Source organism: Camellia sinensis, chromosome 4, assembly GCF_055761805.1.
Source record: "Camellia sinensis isolate YWXY chromosome 4, ASM5576180v1, whole genome shotgun sequence".
Taxonomy (NCBI): Eukaryota; Viridiplantae; Streptophyta; class Magnoliopsida; order Ericales; family Theaceae; genus Camellia; species Camellia sinensis.
This window is the reverse complement of record NC_138964.1, coordinates 205,910,887-205,925,501: the sequence shown is the minus strand read 5'-3', so window position 1 is coordinate 205,925,501 and position 14,615 is coordinate 205,910,887.

Sequence of the window (14,615 nt, the reverse complement as noted above, 5' to 3'; positions counted from 1 at the left end):
AAAGCCAGAGATTGGTTCCCTAGACCAGCCTCACGCAAGGTAGAAAGTGGACACCTTCATTGAAGGCCGGAGCAAGGCCCAAAGCATGAAGTCAGGATCAAGCAGTGGCCATCGCAGCTAGCTTCGAGGAAGGTTTCGAAGGAAGAAGGAAGTAGTTCAACGGCAGGGTCAGTAGGTTCGTGGGTACTTGGGATCCCAGATTGGTTTGCAATGCAAAACAAACCTAGGGAGGTGTCTACCCAGAGAGAGGTTGCTAGAAACCAAGGTAGGATGGTCAAACCTCTTGTGGTGGCTCCAAACAATTGGGTCTTGCTTAAGCACCCAAAAACAAAGAAACCAGATATGGTCCCGTGATTTCTAGATCACAAAGGAGAAAAATTCTGCGTAGGTACACTCAGTACCAGTGAGACCTGAAAAAGAATGGTGAGAGTTCTTCATTGATACATACAGAAGGAAAGAAGGATCCAAAGTCAGACCATACTACAAAACCAACTCTACAAGGCAAAATGGGTTGCAGCAGAGAACAGTTGGCCAAAGTTCACTCTGAACTAAAAGCCAGAGAGAAATCCAGTTTAGCGGGATTGGAGAGGGCATTGATGGAAAGTGACAGCGAGGCAGAGACGGAAGTTGGCTTAGGCCAAAAGAAAGAAATGGTTGAGGAAGAAATATTCGAAGCCTTCACGACTAAACAAACATTTCTGGTTGAAAAACCAGTCGTGACAGACCATTCAAAGGATGAAGTACCAGAGAACAACATGAAGGATGCTTCTGGTGTGACTAAACAAGGTGGCCAAAAGGAGAAGCAGACACAGCCAGTTATCTAATTTGGCTCAGTGTCAGTGAACATGGTACACATACTACCGCATGAATTCCAAGCTGGAGATGAGAATGAAGAGGGGCAAGAAATTGACCCAATTCCAATCTCTAGTGAAGACTCACAAGTGAGTATGGTACAAGATAATTTCGGAATGGTCACCCCAATAGAAACTGAATATGAGAGTGAGGAAGTGGTAAGTATTAACCTCTCGTATCCTTTTGAGTATCCCTCAAATTTTATGACACAACATGTTAAGCCTTTGTATATTAAGGCCTTCTTCGATGAGATATAGTTGAATCGAGTCTTAGTGGACAATGGGGCAGCGCTGAACTTACTACCAAAATCGGGAATTCTACCCATCAACCTGAGTGTGGGAACCAGGGCCTGCATGACGGCGTTCTTCGTCATCGACAGTAATGCTAAGTACAATGCTTTACTTGGTAGAGATTGGATCCACACTAACAAATGTGTGCCTTCCTCTTTGCATCAAAAAATAATGATGGCTCTAGGTAATGGAGAGACAGAGGAAATTGATGCAGATCATCAACCTTTCATAGCCTGCGCAGACTTCGCAGTAGCCAAGTTGTATATTGAGGGAGTGACACCACTCAGTATACTGATGAAATCTGGTGGCTCAGCCGAAGTAACGGCTGATGAGGAAGTGATACACCTGAAGCAACTAGTCCAGGAGAGTGCTGATGAAGAGGTGGTCGTTAAAGATGACAATGATGCCTGGTTGTAGATAGCAAGATGACGCACCAGAAGCCAAGTCTTTGGCTTTAGTTAAGTTTTCAATATTGGATGTAAAGTCAATAGTCCAGAAAGTGCAGGAGCAAAAGAAAAAGCCATGATAATTGGCTATAAACAGGAGCAGCAACAAGCCAGAGTTTTGGCCTTTGATAAATACTGTGCATTGGACATAGAAACAAAAGTCCAAGAAATACAAGAAGAAGAAGCCTTGTGGACAGATTTCGTCTATGAGGAGGAGGGTAAAGAGGTTGAATCAAAGAGCCTGGGAACAGAACACGGCAAAGAGATTGCTTCGAAGTCAGAAGGAATCAAAGAATGAGCTCCAGTAAGTGCTCAGATACAAGACACCTTAGAAGAAATAAATTTAGGGGAAGATTCTGTACAACAACCCATTTATATAAGTGCTTGGTTGATTACTCTTGACAGGAACTAGTTGTTGGCTATTCTAAGGAGATATAAAGATTGTTTCGCATGGTCTTATAATGAACTACCAGGATTGGATAGGTCATTAGTGGAACATAGGCTCCCTATGAAGCCTAACTTCAAGCCATACAAACAAAAACCAAGAAGAATGGGTCCAGAAGTGATTCAGAAAGTTAAGGAAGAAATTCTTAGACTACTCAAGGCAGGCTTTATTAGGATAGCCAGGTATGTTGAATGGCTATCTAATATTATGCCTGTAGTTAAGAAGAATGGCAAAATGAGGAGGAAGCCATTAATAGAACACTTTCTCAAAAGATGAAGCTAGGAAAGTGAGTAGAAAGAAGTGGGAGACGAATAGAGGTAAAGGGTTTGTATGTTAAGCGAGCAAGTGATTTCAGAATGCGGAATAAAAGGGTTTCAAAAGCCTTTGTATCTGAAAGACACATCGCGTAAGTTCGTTAAGTACTAAAAGTACGAATACGAAGAATTTCCTTCAATATTGATACTCATGGAGGGAAAAAACACATCCCAGATGTTGATACCAGCTTCGAAGTAGAATGTTTGGCTTCGAAGCCAGATTTTGGCACCAAAAGTCAAATAACAACGGCTTCAAAACTAAGAAGCCAGCTTCAAAGCACATTCCATGCTTAAGGATGTAAGAATATTCAAGTATTCATTTACTTTGAAGGGGATTAAAGACCTGTTTTAGGCTTCTTAATGAAAACAATGACCTTCAAAGTGAAACTTAAGACCCTGTGAGGATGGGAATTGGTGTTCAAAGCATAACACACCAGATTTTGGTGCCAAAAGTCCAATAACAACGGCTTCGAAACTAAGAAGCTGGCCTCGAAGCACATTCTGTACTCAATGGATGCAAGAATGCTCAAGTATTCGTTTACTTCAAAGGGATTAAAGACCTGTTTCAGGTTTCTCAATGAAAGTGATGTTCTTCGAAGTAAAACTAGAAATCCCTTAGGAATGGAAATTGGCATTCGAAACATCGAAACCAATAGTTGGTTTATATGTAGTCAGAAAAGTTGTCTTTTTGAACTAAAACAGTGCAGCCCTCAAAAGGAGCTTCCATATTTTTGAAAGTATAGACTGTTGTTCAAGACAAAAAGATCAATTTAAAAGTGATTGATCATACTAAATCATTGACCATATGTTGGTTGTGATTGAAACAAGTTTTGAAGAGTAAGATTGTTAGATTCGAAGCATGGATCCCAAATGGAAAAATAACAAAAAACTATCTACTACATTCCATAAATTGGAAAAGTTCATGGTCGTTTTGTTAATATTCATTTAAAACGATTGAATCCAGGTTCAAAGGAAAAAATTGTTCAGTTCGAAGCTCTGAAATTGCTTTTAAAGACAAATCGAGACAAGATCAAACCATATCAAACAAAGAGAAGTCTTAGTAGTATTAAAGCAAAAGCATTTACATCGAATGGCCCTATTTGGGTACAAACTCAAGCTCATAAAAATAGGGAATGGAATAAATAACAAGATCATTAAATTTAGTCCAACTAGGATCAATGAATTTCTGTTCTTTCTTTATTCTGTCCTCTATTTCTTCTAACATTGGCTGCATAAGTTGATGTGCTCTCACTTCGTAAAAGAGCTCTTCAGCCTTTATTTCGAAAGCTGTTTCTCTCAATCATTGTTCCAATTCGTCCATATCCAAGTCATCCCAGTATGCAAAATCTTTATTTTTGAAATCATCGAATTCTTCAATAAAGTTTTCTGCTTCATACTGGGCATAAATTCGAAGGGATGAAAGTTAGTCTAAAGATTGTGTGGTGGTCATAGAGGTCCGATGCCAGTGGAGAAGCAATGGAAGTTGGTCCAAAAACATGTGAAGCTCTGCTTGGGCGAGGGGGTTGAGGACGTGACCCCGAGTCAGAATATCACAAGCCCATCGAAGGTTCTTAAGAGGGACTTCGTCCTTAAGAACATTGAAGGGCAAGTGAGAGAAAGCCGCGAGCAAAAGTTGAGCTTGCTTCCGCTCAGCCGGAATAGGGGAAGGTGGAGGTTTGTAAGGTGGAAAGACCTTATCCGAGGAGAGGGCAAGCCTCAGTTTCTCTGTCCAGCAAGGACTTGGCGGAAGAGAAGGTGTGGATGCTTCTATCTCAGGAGGTGAAGCAAGAGCAGTAGGAACAAAGGCATTGATATAATCGAGCTAGTCAGAAGAACAAATCTTCGCCTTCTGGGCTAAGAATGATGGATTGTACCCTTGTGCCTCTTCTAGGCATCGGACGATATGCACTGTGTTTGTAGGCATGGAAGATGTATACCATGCCACAAGCAGATTCTCGTCCAAACTACGTCGGTAGTCAATGGGCACGTAAGGATAGACCACCGAGCTTCGCGCATAAGAAGGGAATTCTAAAGGGTCAGTAAAATCAACAAAGTGATGGTTGATTCGCTTCCTTAAATCACAGGCCTCGGGTTTTGACCAGTTTGTCCAGTCAGAAGCCCCAGAAGAGGAAAAAGTTGTAACCTTATCCCATGCAGAGGGCTGTGAAGGAAAACTTCCCATGTCCATATTTGCAACTTTCTGAATCAAAGGATTGAGAGCAGTTTGTTCGTAGTCTGAGGATGAGTCAGAAAAAGACCTTCCCATGTCCATATTTGTAAGTTTCTGAATCGAAAGATTAAGGGCAATATGTTCGAAGTCCAAGGGTTGGTAATCTGCAAAGGCATCCACGACCTGAATATAGAATGGTGGGTAAAGGTGGCCAATTAATGCATGAAGGTTCTTTCGAGGAGGAACAATATCATCATATGACTCTTCATGTGCTCGATCAATGAAGGAGATAATTGATTCGGCCATAAAAAGTGTACCAGTCTGTTCGAATACTAAGGTGGTGGAGGTGTTCAAAAGATTGAAGGGGAGTTTAATGCAGATGATAAATGACAGTTACATTTCTGGAAACCATGCACGTTCTAAGACGTGGGAAAAGACTTTGATCCACTAATATCACCAAGTATTGGGTATATTAGTATAGGGGGTAATGTTGGCTACATATTTTGTACAAGCCAATTACAATTTGACGCGTGGCGAAATAAGGGTAATATAGGAAGACTATTCAGGTCCTCGATCCTGATCGTACACGTGGCAGTTAGTATTGGTTATTAAGAGATCTGAGTAGCAGCAGATCAACAAAGAGATACAAAGTGACGTGGCCTCAACGGTTACTCGCATTTCAGATTCAAATTTAGGAGGGAAGCTTAATTGCAAGTAATGGCGTAATGGAGCTAATATTAGGGCAAAATGATCGATGATCATGGAGGAGCAGTTCGACGATTGGAAATGCAATTCGATGGTCATGCTGGAGCAATATAATTAGTAGAGAAGGCCCCAGAAAAAGCCCCTAGACTCATATCCAAAAAACCAACCCTTTATACTTATTTTCCTTTCCAGCTTTACATTTACAGTTTTTTTTACATTTACAGTTCTTTACATTACTGTATTTTAAAATTCCTGCACTGCCCTTCATTTCATAAGAGTAGTTCCAAGTAGAGTTGCTGTAAACCTCTACGAGGCTGAGTTTGGATCATTGTAAGTCTTTTCATCTTAATGAAATACTTTGACTATTTTTCAATTCATTGTTATTTGTTTAATTCTCCAAAATCAAGCCACCAGTAAAAGTCTTCTTCATTGAGGCTGAAAGAACTAAAACACAATCATCTGATAATTGGTTGGCAATTAATTTTCTGTAAGGACTAATTGATCCTTGCTGGCATGCTCGCAATTACAACAATAACCTTTGAAAGCCAAAAAGCCAACAGTTTCATATTCATGAAACTGAGAGAGAGATAGAGAGCTGACCTATTGAGCATTGAGAAACTGATGAGGCCATGACATTGAAAATCCTTCCTTCCAATCTGTGAGCCCTGAGAGTGAGAGATGAGAGAGACAGCCGAATTTTGAATGAGAGAGAGGGAGAGAGCCAGCTGAAGAGAAAGGTATGGAAGGAAATAATGTATATCCACCGTAGGATGTGAACAAACAATCTCAACCATTGAAAGATAATTTGTCTCTTGGACATTTTGTAGCTGTTGGATTGAATTAATATAAGGGTTCACATTTTGACAAAGGAACTAAAGTCCCACCACAATTCAAAAACTGTCATTCCTTATTATATAGATTTATTCTTTTGGTTTAGTAATTTCAAGTAATTTGTTTGACTCTCATTTTGGGATGAAAAAAAATCAAAAAACCCACCAAATCGATTAAACCGGAGGTGGTGTTTGGGAAGAATTTTAGTTGGGTTTTTTCTCATTTTTTTTCACTAAAAGACAAAAATTTTGCAAAACTAAAAAAAACACATCCAAACAAAATATCACATTCAACCCCATAATCATTTCACTTTTTCTCTCACAAACATCATATCCAACCACAAAAAAACCCAACTATCTTCTCAAACACAAAAAAAAAATTCTTTAATAATATCCTATATCTAAAAAAACCTACATAAAAACCCACTTTCCAAACACCATCTGTTTTTTAACAAGAATTTTAATTTTTTTCGATTTTCGATTCGGTATCGATGTACGTACCTTGTGTACTAATCTAAACCGAAACCGATCATTTCAACATATATCATATTTATAATATATATATATATATATATAATCTAATAATATAATGATATTAATAAGTATAATTAATTATTAGCCTCAATTAATTAACCTTGTCATTTTTATAACCTAAGTTTGTAAACTCTTATTATATATAATCTTAACTCTAACTTATTATTCTTGAAACCTTAGTATTTTTAAATTTTTTTTTGTTTTTATTTTTGTTAATTTAGGAATTGAAAAGTATGTATTAAATGGATAGATTGGATATGTTTGAAATAGTAGACAAATAATTAATTTCATGTATTTATATAGATTCATGATTATATTTAAAAGTGGCTGAAGTTTGAAAAATCCTAAATCGATTCTGTTAAACTTATTTATTTTGATGATTTATTTAATTTATTTAGAAGAGAAAAATAGAATCAAAATTTATTTTGATGATTTATTTGAAAGAGGAAAATAGAATCAATATTTATTTTGATGATTTTATGTTTTAATTTATTTGAAAGAGAAAAATAGAATCAAAATTTATTTTGTCCCATTATTTCTTACCTAAAACTTTTATCATAAATGTTGTTAGAATGTATTTAATATTTGATTAAATCAGAGGTTCAAACAGCCCAACATAGCAGCAGGCCAAAAAGTTCAAGTGGAAGATATTCAAATTAGTAATGATGGAGTGGAAGATATTCAAATAAATACAACGGTTATAAACAGTTATAAATTCAAATGAATACAACGGCTATAAACAGCTATAAATTCAAATGAATACAACGGCTATAAACGGTTATAAGTTTCATTATATATACCAAAACTTCTAATGTAAACAAGTTACAAAAAAAAATCAGAAAATATTTTTTGATCTACAATCACTCACATCTATTCTCTGAAAAATTCTCTGAGAAGTGTTCTTCAATTTTTGTTTACATCCTCTTTCAGAAATTATATATTGAGACGTATAGTTTTAAGCCTATTTTTCCTGTGTGAGGTTTACAGAAAAATCAGAGTTTCATTTTGTATATCCATCTGGGAGAGATATTTATTATAAGCTTTCTTTGAAAGCAAAAATACCATTTCAGCTTGTAAAAGTATTACAAACACTGTATTCTTGAAATCTTGAGAGTGATTGTGAATGATCTAAAATTTGCAAGGGTTTGGGCTTGTAAAGTCTGTATAAAATCTATAGAGGATTGCTCCATGTTTATGAGGTTGCTAGCACCCCTGTGAAGCTATAAGATAGTGAAAAATCTCAAGTGAAGCTTGAGAAGTGGATGTAGGCTTGGTTGAAGCCGAACCACTATAAATCTGTTTGTCTCCTCTTCCCTAATATCTTTACTTTCCTACTACTGCTATAGCTATCTAATATTTACGTGTTAATCAGTTAATTTACCCTGTATGTTAGTTATACTTCATTATTATTTTGCTTGATCATTTACTGCTAAGTTCATCATTGTGTTTGTTAATAATTTGTTGTACTAGTAGTTAATTTTATTGGGATATTATTAATTTTAATTTGTAGAAATCTAATTCACCCCCCTCTTAGATTACTTTTTGGGTAACAATTGGTATCAGAGCCTGGGGCTCTTGTTTAGATTTAACAATTTTGAGTTTTTGATCCATAGTAACCATGTATTCTACTTACTCTGTTGAAGGACAAGCTAGCAATAGGGCACCTCTCTTTGATGGTAGTAATTACATTCATTGGAAAGAAAAAATGATTTTGTATCTTCAAGTAACCAATTATGCTTTGTGGCTCATTATCACTAAAGGTCCTAAAATCCCTACCAAGGTAGTAGACCATATCAGTGTGCCTAAACTTGAGGATGAATTTGATGAGCGTGATTATAAACTTCTTTAAGCTAATGCTAAAGCCAAGTTTATTCTTGTGTGTGGACTAGATGCAAATGAGTGAAGTAGAATTTCTAAGTATATTACTGCTAAAGAAATTTGGGATAAACTTGAAATTACCTACGAAGGAAATAGCCAAATAAAAGAGTCTCGGATTGACATGTTTATTCATGATTATGAATTATTTACTATGGAATCATTTGAATCTATTTCTGAAATGTTTTATAAATTTACCAATATTATTAATACTCTAAAATCTCTTGGTAAATCTTATACTAATGGTGAACTTGTAAGAAAAATACTTAGGTCTTTGCCAAATGAATGGAAAGCTAATGTTACAGCCATCCAAGAAGCAAAAGACTTAATAAAATTAAGCATTGAAGAACTCCTAGGCTCACTCATGGCTCATGAACTTTCAATGATGGATGGCAGCAAAAACGAAGCCATTTGGGAAAAAAAGGATGGAGTAGCCAACCTATGTCTCATGGCTCTTGGAGAAGAAGAACCCACTCAAGATGAGGTAATTTTTAATTATGTAGAACTTGAAAGTGCTTTCAATGAATTACATGACATATCTAGAAATGTTTGTGTTAAGAATTCTAAATTAAAGAAATTAGTTACTTCTCTTTCAAATGATGTGGGTGTTTTAAAAATGGAAAATGCTACTTTGAAAAATGACTTTATGTCTATTGCCAATGAGAATTTTTTTTTGAAAAACAATGTTGAGGATTTAAACAAAACTCTTGAAAATTTTGTAAAAGGAAAAGAAAATCTCAACAAGTTTCTTGGAAATAAAAGATGTGTTTTTGACAAAGTAAGCATTGGTTTTGATCCTCCTAAACCTTTTATGAGATTAAATGTTCTTGAAACTAATCCCCATGGACCCAAGAAAGTATGGGTACCAAGAAAGAAATTAAGATATTTTGTAGGTGGAATCTCAAAGAACAGCAAGAATTTCGAGAGGAAATGCACAACAAGAGTGTTCAATCTAAAGAGCAAAATTGGCTCCTACAAGAAGAAGAATGATGAAATGAAAATCACTAAGATAAACAAAAGAGGTAAATGAAGGTATAACTCCTAACACACCTTTAATCTTAAAGTTCTATATTCTTTAAGGTGTGATTTGTGGACAATAGGTTGTGTCTAATCATTGCTTCCATATAACCTAATTGTACTAAGTTTGCTAAGTTATGTTCTGCTAGTTTCTTTCAAACATTCATTGAACTCAAAAATGAGAATTATATTATTTTGATGAATGCCTATTAGAATATGAATGATTCATGTATTCATTAACATTTTATATCATGTCATCCATTACTATGAAAAAGAGATAAGAAGTGATAAATTTTTTTGTGAGCATACTTTTCACATCTTATATATGACTTTATACTAATATGTTAATTCCTTTTTGAGTCATATCTTTGTAGAATCAATTTTAATGTCATAGCATATTTTTGAGATGTATACTATCTATATTTTGAATTCTACATTTGTGATCTCAAGAATATGCTCAATATGAAAATTTCATGCTTATATGCTTTACATTGGAATATTTGAATGAGTTGTGAAATTCCTTGATTATGATCCATCAACAATGTTTAAATGAAAAAGAAGTATCATACGTTTGTAGAGACATCGCATCAATCCTATTGAATATCTTTTGAATATGGATTATATTGGCATACATCTCATAAAATATTTTTGATTGATAAATTGTTAAATTAATTGTTTATAACATTCATGTTGTGTTCCACATTAAGTAAAATATTTTATCACACCTGAGTATGTGGATTGAATTTATGAAAATGCCTTTTGATAATGTTATGTGATTAAATGAGATTGTTGCGTCATTTCTTAATAAAACAAAGAGCATAACACTATTTTCTTTTGCATATTATGCTATATGCTACAACTTGAAAATTTTGAAAAATAGCATTCCAAACTCTTGTTTGATCATTGAATTATTTTTCACATTTTGAGTTTGTAGTAAGAAGTGATTTGTGCTGTATTTTTATTGAGTAATAGTGATTATTCTATGAATGCTATATTTACACAAAATCATATTAGAAAAGGGTAACACCAACTTAGGAGGAGAAATCATTTTGCTAACATACTTGTTAAACCCTTTTAAGATGAACTCCTCATGAAAAAATTGAAGATTGAAAAGCTTCTAACTCATGAACCAAAGGTATGCCTCCTACACTCTCTTAAGTTTTTGAAGTAAAAATTTTATCTTATATCCTTTGAGATAATACTATTATTACTTTGATATGAAAAAGATTGATTATGCTTCATATGATTTGCAATGTATACTCTTTGATGATGCTCTTACCTAAGAATCATGCATATGCTTAAATGTATATATTAAAATTCATGATTTTTCTTGGCATATGGATTGCTATACCTTGAACATGCTTCATTTTTTGGAATTACATTAGCACCATATACTTTTAACAATTTGGTATCTCCTTGGCTCTTGCTTGAAAATAGATTAAAATAACATGAGTTCTCCATAATGGATAAGCTCATTGATTCATTGTTACTCTATTATCTTACAGCAACAGTATGTGTGTCTCATTCTTGACCTTTGGAACTTCTCCTTATTGCACCCATGGCATTTATCTAAACTTGATGCTGCATTGTGATAATACTAGTGTCATCAATTTAAGCAAAAATCCGGTTCAACACTCACGAACAAAACATATTGAAATTCGATATCATTTTTTAAGAGATCATGTTCAAAAAAGGGATATTGTACTTGAATTTGTAAATACCGACAAGCAATTGACGGATATTTTTACAAAACCCCTAAGCGAGGATCGCTTCAATTTTATTCGTGGCGAGTTTGGAATATCGATTTCTACTTAAAAAGTTTTGTTATGACTGTGAAACTTGAATTTTTGTTAAAATGATATATGTGTATTGCTACATTGATATGTAAACATTTATATTAGTTGAATGTTCACAAGTCCTTCATACATTTATTCTCCTTAATAGTTTGTTATTCTGTATCTTGAGATAAAATTAACTTTGCATACATTGATTTTTTTAAACCCTCATGGTATTTTTTTTTGCATTACCATTCTAGCAATACCAACGTCCCATTAAGTTTAATTTCTGTTGATATTATTTTATTTTTGCTATTAGACTTAATTTTTTATTTTTTTATTTTTTTTCTCATTATTATTTTTTGTTTAGGCTTAATTTTTTTTTCCTGCTTTTTAATTTCATTTTTCAATCATTAAACATAAACACAACAACAAATCAAAATACAAATATTTACATAAAAAAAACACCTTTTATTTTTTCATGGCCATACGCCGATCAAAATAAACATATTTACGTAAAAAAAAAAAACCTTTATTTTTTTTACGGCCATACGCCAATCTTACTTCTTCTTCTTCTTTTTATCACCTTGGACGACGCTTGACGTCCCTGCCCCCGTGCTTTCATCGAGAGCGAGCACTCCCCGCCGACTATCAAAAGCCAAGAACGACGTTGCTCCAAATCGGGCCATGAAGGTGGTCTTCCGTTTAAGCTCTTTATTTTCAGCCTTCAGTACACCTATCTCTGCTCGTGCATCCTTGTACATGCGCTGGAGCAGAGAGAGTTGGGCGTTGATCTAATGGAGCTCACTCGTCCTGTTTTGCAGTCGATGAGCCAATTTTGTAACTGCAGTCACCGTTTCCATACAGGACGCAAGTGTGAAATGATTGGTTTCAATGTCTGATTACGCTGCCATTATTTGTTCAATCGACATCATAGGAAGGTTAGGAAGAGTAGGAGCCGGGTCACTTGGCCCAGCAGCGCTTACAGGATCATTCAGGTCTGGAAAGAGAGTAAGGGGACAGGACGAGGCCATGTAGTAGGAGAGAGAGATATAATCAAAAGGAGTGTCATTTTTGGCAGCCTTTTTGCTCTGCTTAGTCTCTCTATTCTGTCCCTCGAGGAAGAAAAAGATCGAAGAGAATGATGAAGAAGAGATAGAAAAGAGTGAGGTGAAGAAGAAGAAGTAGACAAGTGTGATTAAGAAGAAGGCTGAAGAGAAGAGGCCGAAGAGAAGAAGACAATGAGGGAGAGGTAGCTGAAGCGAGCGACTATCGAGGATAGCTGTTTTTGTCGGCCAATGAAGCAAAAGCCAGGCCGCATGGTAATCACGCTTTGCGAAAAAAGAGAGAGACGTGGGAGTGTTGTATGTGTTTGCATATATGTATATATATGTTTTGATTTTCTATTCTTGATGCCATTTATCCCTATCATTTTCCTCTTCTTCCTCTAGATTCTGACCCATGATTTTTTTTTGATAATGTCACAGGGGGAGAAAACTTATGATGTTATGTATTATGGTATTATTTTCAAATTATGATATTATTTTCAAACTAATCTGATATTATGTATTTATAGTTTGATATCTTAGTCTCATATCATGTTCTAATTAAAGCTTATTTATTACACATGTGTTAACCTATGTATTTAGAAATGAATTCAGGGAGCATGACTTGTGGGGGAGCTTTTTTTACTCCCAAATCAAATAAAAAACATCATTGTGTGCCATCATAAAAAATGAGGAGATTGTTAAACTTATTTATTTTGATGATTTATTTAATTATGTTTTTAATTTATTTAGAAGAGAAAAATAGAATTAAAATTTATTTTGTTGATTTATTTGAAAGAGAAAAATAGAATCAATATTTATTTGGATGATTTTATGTTTTAATTTATTTGACAAAGAAAAATAGAATCAAAATTTATTTTGTCCCATTATTTTTTACCTAAAACTTTTAACCTAAAACTTTTATCCTAAATGTTATTAGAATGTATTTAATATTCGATTAAATCAGAGGTTCAAACAGCCCAAAACAAAGGTTTAAATAGCCCAGCACAGCAGCAAACCAAAAGATTCAAGTAGAAGATATTCAAATTAGTAATGATGGAATGGAAGATATTCAAATGAATACAATGGCTATAAATGGCTATAAATTCAAATGAATACAACGGCTATAAACGGTTATAAGTTTCATTATATATACCAAAACCTCTAATGTAAACAAGTTAAAAAAAAAAAATCAAAAAATATTCTTTGATCTATAATCACTCACATCTATTCTTTGAAAAATTCTCTGAGAAGTGTTCTCCAATTTTTGTTTACATCCTCTTTCAGAAATTATACACTGAGACGTATAGCTTTAAGCCTATCTTTCCTGTGTGAGGTTTACAGAAAAATCAGAGCTTCATTTTGTATATCCATCTAGGAGAGATATTTATTGTAAGGTTTTTTTGAAAGCAAAAATACTATTTCATCTTGTAAAAGTGTTGCAAATACTGTATTTTTAAAATCTTGAGAGTGATTGTGAATCACCTAAGATTTGCAAGGGTTTGGGATTGTGAAGTCTGTGTAAAATCTATAGAGGATTGCTCCATGTTTATGAGGTTGCTAGTACCCCTGTGAAATTAGAAGATAGTGGAAAATCTCAAGCAAAGCTTGAGAAGTAGATGTAGGCTTGATTGAAGCCGAACCACTATAAATCTGTTTACCTCCTCTTCCCTAATCTTTTTACTTTTCTACTTTTGCTATGACTATCTAATATTTACGTGTTAATCATTTGATTTACCCTGTATGTTAGTTATACTTCATTGTTATTTTGCTTGATCATTTACTGCTAGGTTCATCATTGTGCTTGTTAATAATTTGTTGTATTAGTAGTTAATTTTATTGGGGTATTATTAATTTTAATTTGTAGAAACCTAATTCACCCCTTTCTTAGTTTACTTTTTGGGTAACAGATTCAACCACACCAAACCGAACCGTTTCAATCGGTGCGATTCGGTGCGGTTTGATGGGAGAAGCGGTCTATATCGGTATTCAAAATAATAAAAACAACATTATCAATTCGATATAATTTTTTTACTAAATACCGATCGTATCGAACCGATTAGACCCCTACTCTTATTTTTAGCAATTGGAAACAAGATGTCGGCTGGGCTCTTCAATGGGCCCATCTCCGGCCCATCAGTACACACTCAAGTTTTCAAATTTTGTTTTGTGAATTATAAAATTTATAAAATAAAAAAAAACTTCACAACAATATAATGTAACTTATGTAAGATAATATCATTATTGTAAATAAATTTATTATGTATTACATTTTATTTTTAAAAAAAAAATTTACAACGAATCACATCTTTATAT